Genomic DNA, 17,947 nt, shown 5'->3' on the forward strand with positions numbered 1-17,947 from the left:
TTAAAATATTTTCAGAGGTTTAGTGGCAAACATATAAATTAAGTAGGTATTACATTGTTTGGATAATAAAGTTTCTTAAATATTTGAATAACAAAATAATAATCTGGCTTTAAGACAAAGCTTGATAAGTATATGGAGGGGATGTTATGATAGGATCGTTAATTTGGGCAATTGATCTTGGATTACCACCAGATAGGTCTGCTCAGTGGTCTGCGGGGAGATGTTGGACGGGATGGGGACTGAGTTACTGCAGAGAATTCCTTTTTGGGTGCTGGCTGGTGAGTCTTGCCCACATGCTCAGGGTTTAGCTGATCGCCATATTTGGGGTCGGGAAGGAATTTTCCTCCAGGGCCGATTGGCAGGGGCCCTGGAAGTTTTTCGCCTTCCCCTGCAGCATGGGGCACGGGTCGCTTGCTGGTGGATTCTCTGCAGCTTGAGGTCTTCAAACCAATTTTGAGGAGTTCAATAACTCAGTCCTGGGTTAAGGGTTGTTATAAAATTGGATGGGTGGGGTTCTGTGGCCTGCCTTGTGCAGGAGGTCAGACTAGATGATCATATTGGTCCCTTCTGACCTATGAGTCTATGAGTCTAATATGGTTTGCTACAAATTTCTATTTAATAAGCCTTTTATTGATACTCAAATGCTTTATTAAGTAGTAAGCTACCAAAATGAGCACAGTAGTTTGTGTTTTGTCATAAATGTGACATGGTTTACGTAAAAATTTTCATTTTAAAAATTAAGAATGCTTTTATTCTGTGTATGTTGCAAGTAACTTCTCTGGTATTGTGGATTTGGGTTAAAAACATGTTTAGGAAATTGACAATGTAGTTTGGGTGAGTTTTGTACATAATTTTCTTTTCTCTTGTCACAAGGAGGCTATTCATGTTTTACAGTAACTAGCACTGTGAAGACACAAAGTTAAGCAAAATCTGCATAAAATCTAGGGTACCTTTTAAATAAAGATGTGCTTGTCTTCAGGCGTTTGGATCAGAATTTTTCTTTATGGAGTGTTTGGATTCAGGGTTTTGGTTTCAAACACAATACTTTCAAAACATCATCTCCATGATAAAGCTAAGGAACTGACCAATTGTTAAGACACTCATAACAGGAGATTTGGTAGGTGTTATAATTACTTTACACTGTAAACATTGAAAGGAAAAAGTGTTTTCTCCATGAGGTCACATTTCACATGAAAAAAAACTGCCTTAGGGTTAAGAAAGAATAGACTTGCTTGAAACAGAAGTAACAATAGAGTCTGCCTGTGTGTGTTTGCATTGAATTACACAAGGCAGGTTCAATAGGTGACAACTCTTTCCTGATATGTAATATAGTGCAACCCTGTCACTACTTGAAATGTATTTGATCTTTGAAAAAGCTTGTAGATTTCTGTTTATTTTCTTTGTATTAAGCCAGGAGATAATATGAGATACTGATAAGGAGATAAGATACTGTTCCAAACCATCATTCAGGTCCTTCTGTTCATCATTGACTTGATGTTTGTTTGATAATGGTTTTCACATGTCAGTCCAAACTTATTCTATAAACTATTCTGTTATAATATAGGAAGGAATGCAGCTACATTGAACCTGGAATTTACTCTTTGGGACATGTTATTTGTTTTATACTTAGAATGCTTCATTAGTAGTAAAGTACTGTGCACATTTATTTTGCTATGTAAATATTAATATAGGGCCCAGTTGCACCCTCCCAGGAAGAAACTCACAGGTGGAGTCTAAGTGGTGGAAATTAGTGCAAGATTCTCTGTATGGAGATTTCTTCCCAATTATTCTAACTGAGGGACATGGTATGCACACAACTGGTTCCAGGGCCTGCCCATATGTCCTGTGGACCTGCTGGGATGTGTCAGTCTCAGAGATCTGCAGCAAGCCTTGGCCTTCCTTGCAGAGGTTCTGTGCCTCCCCTGCAGATCTGGCCCCATGCCTTGAAAGCATGGTTTTATTGGCGCTGAACAATCACAACATCTTAGCTATAACTATGCTGGTGATTCCTCTTAAAGGGGCATCCCCAGTGTGCAAGGGAGGCAGGAGGGAGGGGGAAATAGAAAAATAATAAAACCACTAACTGTACTCTTTTTTTTCCCCATTCTGAGCTCCACAGGGCTGGCATGGGTCTATATATGTCACTCTGGCTTACCTACTCCTTCCCCAGTATACCCACTGTCTGTCACACCATTTGTACAGATCTCTGTCCTTGCAGGGTTCAAGGGAAGGTAGGTTGACCAGATAACAATGGCGAAAACTTGGGACAGGGGGTGGCAATAGACATCTATATAAGAAAAAGCCCAAAATAGCAGGACTGTCCCTATAAAATTGGGACTTCTGGTCACCCTAAGGGAAGGAGAAATATTGTTGCAGAGCTGGCTGAATATCCTTTATCCATATAGATGGGAAACTTAAAGTTGAGGTTTAAATATATATATTATGTGATTTACAGGAACAACCTGAAAACCAAGAATTTATTTGATGAAAAAAAATTGGTATGTTTTGAACAGGAACTATTTGATTTATGGTATTTTCAAGCTCCCCTGGAATGTCTGTGGAGATTCCAAGTCCTGTCAGTGATTTGACTTTTTAAGTGTTCATCAAGCTCCATCAAATATATCTGCAAAGCTTCTAAAACTCCTGAACGAAAGCTTTTTATCCTATAACTTACAATTCCTGCCATCTTCATCAGTGCAGCTACGAAGCATCAATAGTTTGTCTTGGGGTAGTTTACACTGAAAACACTATAGCAACACTGCTGCAGCACAGCAGCCAAGTTTCAGTAGTGCTTCAGTGTAGACACTCACTACGGCGATGGGAGGGGTTCTCCTGTTGGCGTAGTTAATCCAACTCTATGAAAGGCAGTAGCTAGGTTGACAGAAGAATTCATCCATTGACCTAGTACTGTTTACACCAGTGTTTAGGTTGGCATAGCTCTGGGTTCTCAAACTTCATTGCACCGTGACTCCATCCTGACAACAAAAATTACTACATGACCCCAGGATGGGAGACTGAAGCCTGAGCCTGCCCAAGACTCAGTGCCCTGCATAGGGCCAAAACCAAAGCCCTGTCACTCCAAGGAGGGCAGGGGGGCGGCAATGCCAAAGCTCAAAGGCTTCAGCATCAGGCAGAGGGCCTGTAACCTGAGCTCCGCCATCCAGTGCTGAAGCCCTCAGGCTTCGGCTTTAGCTCTGGGCCCCAGCAAGTCTAACACCAGCCCTGATGACCCCATTAAAATGGGGTTGCAACCCACTTTGGGGTACTGACATGCTTATTTTGGTTTGATACTGCATGGTTACCTGAGGTAGAGGTGTCCTTTATTTTGTTATATGGTGCACGTGGGAGAAGGGATTGATTTTAACAACATTAGGTAGTGACTGCATCTGCTTCTCATTCCCCTGTGCAGCTATACAATGAGGGCCCTGTGGAAAAGTTTGTTAATGCATACTGAGATCTTCCAGGAATTCTCCATAGAGATCTCTAGGAAACTTTCCTGCAGAGACTCTGCAATCCTCTCCTGAAGGTTCCTTGGCAGAGCTGCTTTGTTTCTTCCCCTGCTGTAGGAAACTTTGCTACACCAATCGGTAATTAATTCTACAGGACCCAAACCAGCATACAGATCCAGTTTGAAGCTGCACACATGCAGATGTATCCTCACATCTTCAGTTACCCTCAGTAGTGTGATTTCAGCTTCGATCACCCCTTCCTGTAGAAAACAGTGCCAGTATTCAAAATAGTGTCCCTAGGCACTTCTACTGCTCCCCTTCTGAAATCACCCAGACCCATAGTTCCATTTTGCACCCCCTCTGCCCCGGGGCCAAACTCACCATGTTCAGTGCTCTGGCTGTGCTGTGTGCTTGCCAAGGGAAAGTGAGAAAAAGGCATATGTAACTTTTATGATTCAAAACTGTAAGTGCACACACAATGGTGACTCTGTGTATTGTTTCTTTTGCTTCGGTAGAGGTGTCCTTGAAGGCCAGCTCCTATACACCAGCAGAGTGCCTCCATCAGATAAAGAGGCAAACAAGGAGGAGTAAGGAGCACATTAAGTGTACCCCATAAGGCTTTATGGGGGGGTGCTTATAAATGTATGTATGCTATAACTGGAAAAGGGTTTTGCTACATATGCCATGTAACATATCTACGTAAAGGTTATGATCTACTGGTTATGTGCATCCTAGTTGCATGCAGGCACCATTCATGTGTTCAAAGTTATGTATACTTGCTTAATTTCTAGGTAAGCTTTGTAAGGCATTTGGTCAGCTTCTTTAGGAAGGAATTTGCAAGGTTAAGTACCCGATCAGGAAGCATTTGGGGAACAATGCATCTTGGAATGCTCCAATCCACATAAGAAGTCTTCCTGGAGACATACAAGATACCACGCGGACAATGGCTTCTGCCTGTAAAGACTGAGTCATGCATGGACATGTGACTTGCCCAGGTGACGCCAGAACTCCATCTTAGAGTTGGACTTTGCATAGGAGTGAGGAGGGGGGTGTCCACCCACAAGAGAAAGTCTATTTAAACCCAAGATAGACCCCTCCATTTTGTCTTCAGCTGGCTAAAGAAGGAGCCTCTCCAACCCCCATCTTACCCCCAGAATACTTGAAGGAAACTGGAACAAAGGACAGTAACTACAGGGGGCGTGAGTGATTTCTGGACCCAGACTAAAAGGAGATTAGCCTGTAAAAGGAAGCATTCTGGAACTGGTGAGGATCTTGTCTGTATTTAGTTTGATTAGACATAGATTTGTGCATTTTATTTTATTTTGCTTGGTAACTTACTTTGTCCTGTCTGTTCCTACTTGGAACCACTTGAATCCTACTTTCTGTATTTAATAAAATCACTTTTTACTTATTAATTAACTCAGAGTATGCATTAATACCTGGAGGAGCAAACAGCTGTGCATATCTCTCTATCAGTGTTATAGAGGGTGAACAATTTATGAGTTTACCCTGCATAAGCTTTATGCAGAGTAAAACGGATTTATTTGGACTTAGACCCCATTGGGAGCTGGGCATCTGAGTGCTAAAGACAAGCATACTTCTGTGAGCTGTTTTCAGGTAAACCTGCAGCTTTGAGGCAAGTAATTCAGACCCTGGGGCTTTGTTGGAGCAGATGGGAGTGTCTGGCTCAGCAAGACAGGTGCTGGAGTCCTGAGCTGGCAGGGAAAACAAGGATAGAAGTAGTCTTGGCACATTGGGTGGCAGCTCCCAAGAGGGTTTCTGTGATCCAACCCGTCACACACGTTTCACAAAGCGCTGCAATTGTCAGACCAGGCTGATAGCGAGCACAGAGCGTGGACAAAGACAACAAAGGAAAAACTAGAAATGGATAGCCAGAAGAGGAGATAGGGTCATAAGTGTATAGTAGAGGGTCAGGAGCAGATACAAAGCTCATGGAGGACCAATCAGAGATGCTCACGTCCTTGCTTGTGCTGCAGGCAGAACACATGCATGCTTGACTACCCCTGCAGCCAATACAGAACTGCCTTCCTTGCCCTCCCCAAACTCCCCACACACATTCCTCTCAACTTCCCAGCCTGTCACATTACCCCTTGCACTCCACTCATAGGGACATTTTCCATAACGACAGCTGGACTTACACACAGCTGTGAGATCCTCACTTGAGAGAGTGCTGATCACTGTACTACTGTTTAATAAAAATTTAGTCTTACAAAGATTCTTCGTCTGTGACTTACACAAGGTGGTTGCAGCAGAAATTCATACACAATGGCAATTGGCACAACTGAAGACTACAATTGACCCTCAGGCAGGAATCATTACTGGGGGGTATTCAAGGTGGCAAGTAAACAATGCCTGGCTGAATGCCTTATCAAAATCACATTGCTGGGGCTCATTGTCAAAATTCTGCTTCAAAGCCTCCCTGATTTGAACAGACACTGTTAAGACTCTCTAATAGCCCTGGCTCTGGCTGCTTGAAATCAGATAATCCACTTCAGTACTCCACCCCAGGGGAAACCCTTCCCCTTTGGCTTCACAAATGTTATGCAGAGCACAACAGGCTGCTATGACCATGGGAATATTTTCCTCACTGAGCTTTAACCTGTCAAAAAGGCAGCACCATTGACCCTTTAACCTGCCACACAAAAATTCTATAGTCATTCTGCACCTGTTGCGCCTGTTGTTGAAGTGGTCCTTGCTGCTGTCAAGCTTTCTGGTATACGGCTTCATGAGCCATGGAAGTAAGGTAAGCTGGGTTTCCCAGGATCACTATGGGCATTTCCACATCCCCTACTGGAATCTTCTGGTCTGGAAAAAAAGTCCCTGTTTGCAGCTTCCTATAGAGGCCAGTATTCCTGAAGATGCATACACCTTCCCTGACCACCTCACATTAATGTCAGTGAAATGACCCTGATGATCCATCAGAGCCTGCAATGCCATGGAGAAGTAGCCCTTTCTGTTGATGTACTCTGTTGCAAGGTGGTCTAGGGCCAAAATGGTTACTACTGGCCCGCCACAGTTAGAGAATCCCATTGCTGCAAAGTCATCCTCCATTTCCCGTACATTGCCCAGAGTCACAGTCTTTTGCAGCAGGACACAGTTAATGGCCCTGCACACTTGCATCACTGCAACCCCCATGGGGGACTTCCCCACTTCAAACTGATTTGCGACTGATCAGTAGCTGTCAAGAGTTGCCACCTTACACACAGAGATTGGCACTTGCTATTCCACTGTTAGAGCAGCTCTCATTTTGGTGTCCTTGCACTGGAGGGCACGGGCGAGCTCTGCACACAGTTCCAGGAAGGTGGCTTTGCACATACGAAAGTTCTGCAGCCACTACTCGTCATCACATACCTGCATTGCTATCTGATGCCACCACTTATCACTTGTTTTCTGAGCCCAATAGCGATGGTCCAACGTGTGCAGCTGCTCTGTGAATACCAACATCAATCTGGAATTGTTTCTTTCCATGGCACACAGCAGGGAAAGCACCACGGATTCCTGTTGTGATTTGCAGCTTATGCAATACTGCAGGATCAGCTGCGTTGTGTTCATGACGCTCATCACACGACTGGTGAGCAGTGCAGGTTCCATGCTTTTAGTCAGAGATGGCAGGCTGAAAGTTTACAGGGACAGTTGAAAAATGGCATGAAACATAGTCACAAGTCCTTGGAATTATGGGACAGAAAACACTGCATCATGGGGAACTGATGTCATTCCTAGGATGCACTGCAATCCATTCCCAGAACTCCTAGAAAGAGAAGGTGGCAATTTGCAGAGGGGATAGCAACCCACAGTTCACTGACCCCTCTGTCAATGCTAGACCACCAGCTGTGGACTCATTTCTCAGATACAAAGAGCATTGTGTGATATAATTACAGCGGTTTATGATTGTCGGTGTAAGTTAAATCGACGTCATTCTGCAGTATACACATGGCCTACATCTCTTGGGGTGTGAAAAATCCACCCCCCGCCAGATGTAGTTAAAACCAATCTAACTCCTGGTGTAGACAATGGTAGGTTGATGGAAGAATTATTCAGTTGACCTAGCTAACACCTTTTGGTGAAGTGGACCCTTCCCATCATTCTAGTGAGTGTCTACTCTGAAGTGCTACAGTGGCACAGTTGCTGTGCTGAAGCTGTGCCACTGTAACATTTTAAGCGTAGACCTAGCCTATCACCAGTTTAACTTAAATCACTGCAAATTCTGTGTGTAGACAAGGCCTCAGAAATATTTTGTCCCTCTAACCTATTATTTAAAAAATAAAGTCATCTAGCTAGAGAGTGCATATGAGAAACATCAGGCAGCAAGGAGTTTAATTCTGAGCATTATCAGAGGTGTTGTCAAAATCAGGCTCATTATAGAAATTGTCTTACAGCTTTAACTATGGAGTCACTCCTATGGGTGTATGATAAGCCCTTATATTAATCTATTTTACCATAAAGGGATTGCAATGATTACAGATGGATAATTAACTAGTCCATATTTCCTACTTGATTCCAAGCTTTAAAGCATACTTTTCCCAGCAATACAAATATTAATTAGATGCTAATTAATAATTTCAGTCATGTAACATTTACAAAACAAGTATGCAAATCGTCCCTAACCAACTTGCACTCTAGTGATGATTAGCCCATCATTATGTTCAGTAACAATTCTCATGAGAGCATAAGCCTTTGCAAATCTGGCCTCAGATTTCAACTGAAATTTTTCAGGTTTATACCTATTTTCATGTTTCATCTTCAGATTAAATTATCTGTACATTGGATAAAATTGTAATTATCCATAATCTTTCCAAGCTAATGTCAAATCCTTAAAATAGAACCACTTTAAATCTAATTTAAAATAAACCTTAGATTAATAATCTGCATTTCAAGAAATAAATGTGAAGTGTATTGCTGTTTAAGTCTACACATTTGTAAAGTGATTAATTATCTATATATACTTTATATCTGGAAGGCTTTATGTTGTTCATTTGGTGTAACATTTTAAACATTATATACAGAATACAGAGATCATTAACTTTCAGTAGTTTAAAAGACACTGTGGAAGCCCAATCACAAGGTTGCTGTTATCTACCAAAGTAATCATCTTGAAAGTACTCTACTCTCTTTTGCCTTTTAGAAGGTTTCTTCTTAAAAGTTTGGCCCTTTGGGGCATTTTTGTGTGTCTCTATAAGGGAAAAGAAAATGGTTTAATTGTAATATAATTCTGCTGATGCCTATTTTGTCACTTATACCATTGCAAAAATGCCCTTTCAGTTTTCACACTTCTAAAAATTTCAGATGTACACTCAGCTTGATTATAAGGCTGTCTGTTCTACCACTAGCTCTAGTACAAAGCTACTTACTACACTATACTAGCTTCCAACTACATCAAGCCCACTCTAATTATCCTTGTTAACACCTTTTTCTTGAATTCCAAGGGTGCTGCTATAATGTGGGTGGAGTGAATTGCATTTAATGAGCATCTCAGTCTTTCAGGGTGTCATAGAAGATGCACTTAATGCAGGTCACAAACTTTCATCAGGTTACTCAAGAACTTCTGGGTATACTTTATGTTGCATTGACACTGAGTATACTGAAATTATGAACTAATTACATTGTAATTCCAATATACCATAGCCAGATATACTTGTAAAATGTGATTATTGTTGTATAATAGCTGTGGCATTTGCTTCCATTAGGTCTTGAAATGTCAAGACTCAATAAGTAATTACTATACACAGCTAACTTGTGTAACAACATTTGAGACCCTTATTCTCTCCAGCATGATTTAAATCTAGAAATTCAGTATATACAATCATTTTGTCTCACCCATGTGTTACCATTGTTGCTGGGATATACATCACAGGTACTGATGTTTAAAATTAGCCTAACTGAGCCATCATCCAATGTTTATGCTTGGTTCTGGCTCCAAGTGTATACTATACTTTCTTAAAGATAATGATGAAAGTGTTAACCTGTTTCCTTCACAGCTAAGCTCGTGGTGCCTGCTGACACTGCAGCAATTAAGAATTGTTTCCCTGTCACATGCAAAATTACATCTATTGCAGTTTTTAGGGGGTAAGGACCAGATTTGTAAAGGTATTTAGGTGGTGCATCACACAGCATCACAACACCTAACTGATTTAGGAGCCTAAATCTCATTTTAAAAAGGATTCAGGCACTTAGGAGTGAAAATCCCATTGACTGTCATATAAAGACTTTCAGTAGTGACAGTTATCTTTCCAGACCCTGTCAATAATCTTCCCTAAAAAGGTGAGATTTTAATTGTCAAGGGATAGCTGCTTGAATAAGAGCATAACTATTATTCTTTTAAAAGCAACAAAGAGTCCTGTGGCACCTTATAGGCTAACAGAGGTATTGAAGCATAAGCTTTCGTGGGTGAATACCCACTTCATCAGACACATGTAATAGAAATTTCCAGAGGCAGGTATAAATATGCAGGCCAGAATCAGTCTAGAGATAAAGAGGTTAGTTCAATCAGGGAGGATGAGACCCTCTTCTAGCCGTTGAGGTATGAACACCAAGGGAGGAGAAACTGCTTTTGTAGTTGGCTAGCCATTCACAGTCTTTGTTTAATCCTGAGCTGATGGGGTCAAATTTGCAAATGAACTGAAGCTCAGCAGTTTCTCTTTGAAGTCTGGTCCTGAAGTGTTTTTGCTGCAGGATGGCTACCTTAAAATCTGCTATTGTGTGTCCAGGGAGATTAAAGTATTCTCCTACAGGTTTTTGTATATTGCCATTCCTAATATCTGATTTATGTCTATTTATCCTTTTACGTAGGGACTGTCCAGTTTGACCAATGAACATAGCAGAGGGGCATTGCTGGCACATGATGGTGTATATTACATTGATGGACATGCAGGTGAATGAACCGCTGATGTTGTAGCTGATCTGGTTAGGTCCTGTGATGGTGTTGCTGGTGTAGATATGTGGGCAGAGTTGGCATGGAGGTTTGTTGCATGGATTGGTTCCTGAGTTACAGTTGCTATGGTGCGGTGTGTGGTTGCTGGTTGCTGGTTCATTCACCTCCAATACATCTGTTAGTCTATAAGGTGCCACAGGATTCTTTGCTGCTTTTACAGATCCATACTAACACGGCTACCCCTCTGATAGTATTATTTTTAAGAGCCCTTGTGCTGGATTCACAAAAGGACTGAGGCACCTAACTGCTTCTTTAAGCACCTAAACCCTGACACCAGGCACCACTGGTATTTACAAAACCCTGGCTGAGCTGCCGCAAAGTCTGTAGCCACCCAAACTCATTCAGTGCCTAAATTTTTGCAGTAAAACACCTGTGGCACTGAGTCTCAGAGCCCAGGTCAGCTGACTTGGACTTGCAGGATTTGGGCTACAGGGTTAAGAATTGTAATGTAGATATTGAGGATTGAGCTGGACCCTGGCCTCTGAGACCCAACCCCCATCACAGAATCTGTGTCCAGGCCCCACCTGAGCCTAAACATCTGCACTGCAATTTTTAGTAGTGACCTCTAAATTTTTTTGTGAATCGAGACCCTTACTCTCTTAAAGGGAGGCATTGCCTTTCCCTTCCAATAATTGTCCCAATGTATTCTTGGTCTACCAGTCACAAAGACTTAAATCCAACTCACAGGTCAAAAATTCAAATTGCACCAATAATCTTGAATCTCAGATCTAGTCTACACTAGGAAATTAGGTCAGTATAACTACATTGCTCAGGGGTGTGAAAAATCCACTCCCCTGAATGACACAATTAAATCAACCTAACCCCTGCTGTCGACAGAGCTAGGTTGTTGGGAGAACTGTCCCGTCGACCTAGCTACTTCCTTTCAGGGAGGTGGATGAACTATGTTGATGGGAGAAGCCCTCCCATTGACATAGGTAAGGTCTTCATTGAAAGCTACAGTAAGTGGAACTGGTTAAAATACAAGCAGAGAAGATGCTACGGGCAGGTCTACACTTAAAACAATGTAGTGATTCAGTAAAGATGCTACTATGCCGACAGGAGAGCTTTGACATAGCACCGTCTACATTAGGGATTAGGTTGGTATAACTACGTTGCTCAAGGAGATGCATTTTTCACACCCCTGAGCGACACAGTTATACTAAAATAATTCTGTAGTGTAGACCAGAACTCAGACTTGGTCCTGCTATTAGGGATTACAGTTCTATTTCAACCTGAACAATGTGGCTTTGATTCAGTGCAAATTTACAGAAAAGAGTATTAACTATTCCGCATACCTATTCAAGGGACACCATCATAAAACCTAACCACATCAGCCATACCATCAGGGGCTTATTCACCTGAACATAGACCAATGTGATATATGCCATCATTTGCCAGCAATGCCCCTCTGCCATGTACATTGGCCAAACCATGCAGTCTCTATGCAAAAGAATAAATGGACACAAATCAAACATCAAGAATTGTAACATTCAAAAACCAGTAGGAGAGCACTTCAGTCTCTCTGGACACTCAACAGACTTAAAAGTGGCCATTCTTTAACAAAAAAACTTCAAAACCAGATTTCAATGAGAAACTGCAGAACTGGAATTAATTTGCAAACTTGACACCATCAAATTAGGTCTGAATAAAGACTGAGAGTGGCTGGGTCACTACAAAAAGTAATTTTCCTTCTGTTGATACTCACACCTTCTTGTCAATTGTTGGGAAAGGGACCACATCCACCCTGAGTGAATTGGCCTCATTAACATTGACCCCCACATTTGGTCATGCATCTGACGAAGTGGGTATTCACCCACGAAAGCTCATGCTCCAAAACGTCTGTTAGTCTATAAGGTGCCACAGGATTCTTTGCTGCTTTCACAGATCCAGACTAACACGGCTTCCCCTCTGATACTTGACACATTTGGTAAGGCAACTCCCATCTTTTCATTTACTGTATATTTATACCTGCCTACTGTATTTTTCACTCCATGCATCTGATGAAGTGAGTTATAGCCCAAGAAAGCTTATGCCCAAATAAATTTGTTAGTCTCTAAGGTGCCACAAGAATTCGTCATTGTTTTTATTTAATCATTGTTGCCACTTATTGCAGAACAATGGATGTGCCCAAGGGCGAGTGTATAGGTTTGTCTACTATCCACCTACAGCCCTGGTTAGCTTGTGAGGGCTGACGTGATATAGATGTAGTAAAATTAGACAGAATCGATGAGGAGATTCATCAGTTTCATTTAACTTTAGAGCAGTGGCTCTCAATCTTATTTGATTGGGCGCCCCTTCTTTGTGTCTGTAGTTGTTACATCCCACACCCACTCAAGTACATATTCAGCCACCCAGCTCTGAAGGAAGAGTGGAGAGCAGCAGCTGCTGGCTGGGTGCCCAGATCTGAAGGCAGAGCCATGCCAGCAGCAGCACAGAAATAAGGGAGGTAATGTAAAAAGCAATATCAATATCACTTTTCACAGAAAACTTAGCACCTCATTGCCATCTTTACTTCTGCACTGCTGCTGACATCCCAGGGCTAACAGATGGAGTCCCAACACCTCCAGATGAGGAATAGGGGGAGTGGAGGAGATCCTGAGCCCAGGCTGCCTCCTGGTGAGGGGTTGAGGGTGAGGAAGAGATCCTAAGTCTGGGTGGGTGTCTTCTTTATCTCTGCCTCCCAGGTGTGCATGGCCCTGCTGCACTAGCCCCAGCTACCCTGAGCTAACAGCCAGAGCTCTTAAACAAAACAAAACAAAACAAAAATCACACAGCTCATGGCCTCCCTTTACACATCCCATGACTCCCTTGGAAGGCCCACTCCATAGTTTGAGATCTGCTGCTTTAGAGGTTAAATAGTGCATTATTTCAGTTAAAATAAGGAGATTGCTCCATTTCAAAGGCAGTTAGCTTACATTTCTACAATAGTTGGGGATGGGGGAAGTTGAAATAATTGGGAATGGAATGTAAACATACATTTCATAGAATCATAGGACTGGAAGGGATCTCAAGAAGTCATCTAGTCCAGTCCCTGAACACTTAGGAAAAGTACTGTATTATCTAGACCAGGAGTAGGCAACCTATGGCATGCATTCCAAAGATTTAGGAAAAGTACTGTATTATCTAGACCAGGAGTAGGCAACCTATGGCATGCGTTCCAAAGATGGCATGCAAGTTGATTGTTAATGGCACACTGTGGCCACCCCGGGCCCTGCTCAGAGAGCTGGACCCCGGCAGGCAGCAGCGTGCCATTAAAAATTCTGCCCAGCCCAGGCCACTCTTCTCCGCCCCCTGCCTATCGCTCTCTCTGGCGGGGGCAGGGGGCAGAAGCAAGCTTAGTCCTGCTGGCTGCTGCTGTAAGGCAGGCTCTGCCAGTAGCCAAGCTTCCCCCTTCACCACCTCTTCCCCCAGCTTGCTGCATTGTGCCCTGCCTCCTCTCCCGCCCTGACGCCGATAGCCCTTGCGAGGGAGGAGGGAAGAGGAACCCCAGCGCCCTCGCTGCTCAGGCCGGGAAGGAGGCGGAGAAGAGGCAAAAGCAGGGCCTTGGAGAAGGGGGGTGGAATCAGGGCGTATCCCTCCAGCCCCCTGCCATGAGCTGCTCAGGGCTCCCCCTCCAATCCCACCCCACCCCCAAGCCCTCTGCCCAGACCCCTGAACCCTCCCTCACACCCCAGCCCCCTGCACCCCCCCATGACCGCAGCCCTGACTCTGGCACCCCTCACACATACGCAGCCCCTCCACACCCTACTCTGACTCCTGTACTCCCCACACATGTCCAGACCTCCCACACCTCCTGCCCTGACTCTTGCATTCCCCACATCCTCACCATCCACCCTGAGCACCAAACAGGAGATCCTGCACCCCTCCCCACACACATTCCCACCTGCACCCCTCACACCAAATGGGAGCTGCCCAGGTAAGCACTCCACACCCAAACCTCCTGCCTCAACCCTGAGCCCCCTCCCTCATTCTAGCTCCTGGCCAGACCCTGCACCCCAACCCCCAGCCTGCTCATTCACCCCTAGCCCTGTGCTCAGTGCACCCCACCCTCAGTTCAGTGCAGAGAGAGAGAAAGAGAATGGGCCAGAACCAGGGAGAAGGTAGCTACCCGCTCTGTGCGGGCAGGGCCGGGACCCCAGGCTGGCAGCAGGCTGAGTGGGGCCAGCAGCCGGGACCCTGGCTGGCAGGAGCCAGCGGATGGAACAGACTGGCAGTGGGCTTAGCTGCTCAGCCCTCTGCTGGTCTGAGGTCTCGGCTGCTGGCCCTACTCAGCCCACTGCCAGTCTGGAGTTCCAGCCCCCAGCGCTGTTCAGCCCACTGCTGGTCTGGGGTTCTGGCTTCCGGCCCCTTGCCCGCTGGGGTCCAGGCCACAGGCCCCGCTCAGCCCACTGCCAGCCTAGGTGAATGGAACTCCAGGCCGGCAGCGGGCTGAGTAGGCCGGTGGCGTAAAATCAGCATTTTAATTTAATTTTAAATGAAGTTTCTTAAACATGTTGAAAACCTTGTTTACTTTACGTACAACAGTAGCTTAGTTATATAATATATAGACTTATAGAGAAAGACCTTCTAAAAGACCTTGAAATGTATTACTGGCACGCGAAACCTTAAATTAAAGTGAATAAATGAAGACTTGGCACACCACTTATGAAAGGTTGCCAACTCCTGATCTAGACTATCCCTGAAAAGTATTTGTCTATCCTGTTCTTAAAAATCTCCAATGACGGAGATTCCACAGTCTCTGTAAGTAATTCATTCTAGTGCTTAACAACCCTGAGAGATAGGAATTTTTTCCTAATGTCCAACCTAAACCACCCTTGCTGCAACTTAAGCCCATTGCTTCTTATCCTATCCTCAGAGGTTAAGGAGAACATTTTTTCTCCCTCTTCCTTGCAACAATCTTTTATGTACTTGAAAACTGTTATCACATCCCCTCTCAGTCTTCTCTTCTCCAGACTAAACAAACCCAATTTTCCCTCATAAGGCATGTTTTCTAGACCTTTAATCATTTTTGTAGCTCTTTTCTAGATATTCTCCAATTTCTCCACATCTTTCCTGAAATGTGTTGCCCAGAACTGGACACAATACTCCAACTGAGGTCTAATCAGCTCAGAGATAAACGGAAGAATTACATCTCGTGTCTTGCTTACAACACTGTTGATAATACATCCCAGAATGGTTTGCTTTTTTTGCAACAATGTTACAACTGTTGACTCATATTTAGCTTGTGATCCGCTATGACCACCAGATCTCTTTCTGCAGAACTTCTTCCTAGGCGCTGGCCACTTTGTGTTTGTGCAACTGATTGTTCCTTCCTAAGTGGAGTACTTTGAATTTGTCCTTATTGAATTTCATCCTATTTATTTCAGACCATTTCTCCAGTTTGTCCAGCTGATTTTGAATTTTAATCCTATCCTCCAAAGAACTTGCAATTTCTCCCAATTTGGTATCATCCACAAACTTTATAAGTGTATTCTCTAAATAAAAATTCTGGTAAAAATATTGACCAGAACCGGACCGATAACTTATCCCCAAGGGATCCCACTCAATATGCCCTTCCAGCTTGACTGTGAACCATTGATAACGAGTCTCTAGGAACAGTTTTCCAACCAGTTATGCACCCACCTTATAGTAACTTCACCTAGGTTGTATTTCCCTAGTTTGTTTATGAGAAGATCATATGAAAAAGTATCAAAAAAGCCTTACTGAAGTCAAGATATACCACATCTACAACTTCCCCCTATCCATAAGGCTTGTATCCTGTCAAAGAAAGCTATTAGGTTGGTTTGATATGATTTGTTCTTGACAAATCCATGCTGACTGTTACTTATTGCCTTATTATATTCTAAGTGTTTGCAAATTGATTGCTTAATTATTTGCTTCATTATCTTTCCAGGTACTGAAGTTAAGCTGACTGTCTATAATTCCCCAGGTTGTCCTTATTTCTTGTTTTATAGATGGGTACTATATTTGTCCCTTTCTAGTTCTCTGGAATCTCTCCAGTCTTTCATGATTTTTTGAAGATAATAATTAATAGTTCAGATATCTCTTCAGTTAGCAATTTGAGTATGTTTAGGATGTATTTCATTGGGCCCTGGTGACTTGAAGACATCTAACTTGTCCAAGTAATTTTAACTAGCCCCCCCGCATTTTAGACTCTGATTCTGCCTTGTTTTCACTGGTATTCACTATGTTAGACGGCCAATTACCACTAACCTTCATATGCATGTAGCTTTCAATTTTGTAAAAAATTAGCCCAAACATCTCTTATCCTATGTATAAAATGTATATGGTAAAGTACATTTTTACTGTCAGATTGTGAGCATCATGAAGGGCTGTAAAAGCAAGATTGTACTTTGGTAGAATAACATATTAACAGAATAAATGTGTGAAATTCACAAATTTGTTCTGCAGAATTAAATGCATAAAGATTTATCATGTCTTACCTTAACAGTTTCATTTCTTGTCCCCGAAACTTTCCCTAATTTTAGGTAGGACTTTGTCATTTTGCTGAAATTCATTAAAAAGATGATAACGTGCCATTTTCCCCCATGCTTTTGATACAAATGCCATCTTTTGCTAAACTTGACCCACTTCCCCTGGGAAATGGTCCCTTTGGCCAGAAAATGCATGCAACTTGGCAGATTTTTCCACAAAAATGGGTCCATTTTCAAGTCTGTAAAAATAAAAGACAGAAAAACCTTGAATACTGAGACTATTTCAAACAATTCTGATTTGTGGTGTTCTCTTAGTTTTACTCTGATGGTGCTCTTGCCTTGAGTATATATATTTTTTCAGGTCAGATTCAACTGAAGACTATATAAAAATTGTTATCATACGAAGGTCCAAGATTTTTCTCAGTTCCATAACATCAGAAAAGTTGACATGACTGGTCCACTGTTTGCTGATCTTGGACTCTCATACAGGCAAAAAAACCCAAACCAAACCAAACCAAAAAACAACAACAACAACAACCAAAAAACCACTTCAAAGGTTGTTTTCTTTATGTAGGTTTTCCCTGGGTAAAGATTTCAGAATCCTATCCATCTCGTGTATTTTTCTCTTAAAAACTGAATGCCATCACCAAAACATATAAGGGAGAAAGATATCAACCTTGTCTTGTTGACCAGGTTTAACCAATACAGCAAAAAATATCCCAGTTGACTGGTTAAATGCTTTCTCTGCTTTAAGCAGGCTTTTATTTCTTTATGATGATGTATAATATTTCAGAAACGTGCTATATATATTTCTGTGTGGACACACAAAAGAATGGAGAAGGCTCAGGAAGGCTTTACCCTTGCATCCTTGCTCAGGCACTCTGAAAAAGCACTTGATCTTATAAACTAGGTGCAAGCTTGATCATGTAAATTGTAGGCTCTTTGGAGTAGGGTCCATCTTTTTGTTGTTCTATTTATACAGTGCATAGCACAATAGGATCCTGGTTCAAAACTGGTGCTTCCAGGTGCTCCTGTAATATTAATACTAAGGAATAATAAAATAGTAAGTGTGCATACCTGGAACTCCAATTGACTTCAGTGAGCATGCTGTATTT

This window comes from Gopherus flavomarginatus, chromosome 5, assembly GCF_025201925.1.
Source record: "Gopherus flavomarginatus isolate rGopFla2 chromosome 5, rGopFla2.mat.asm, whole genome shotgun sequence".
Taxonomy (NCBI): domain Eukaryota; kingdom Metazoa; phylum Chordata; order Testudines; family Testudinidae; genus Gopherus; species Gopherus flavomarginatus.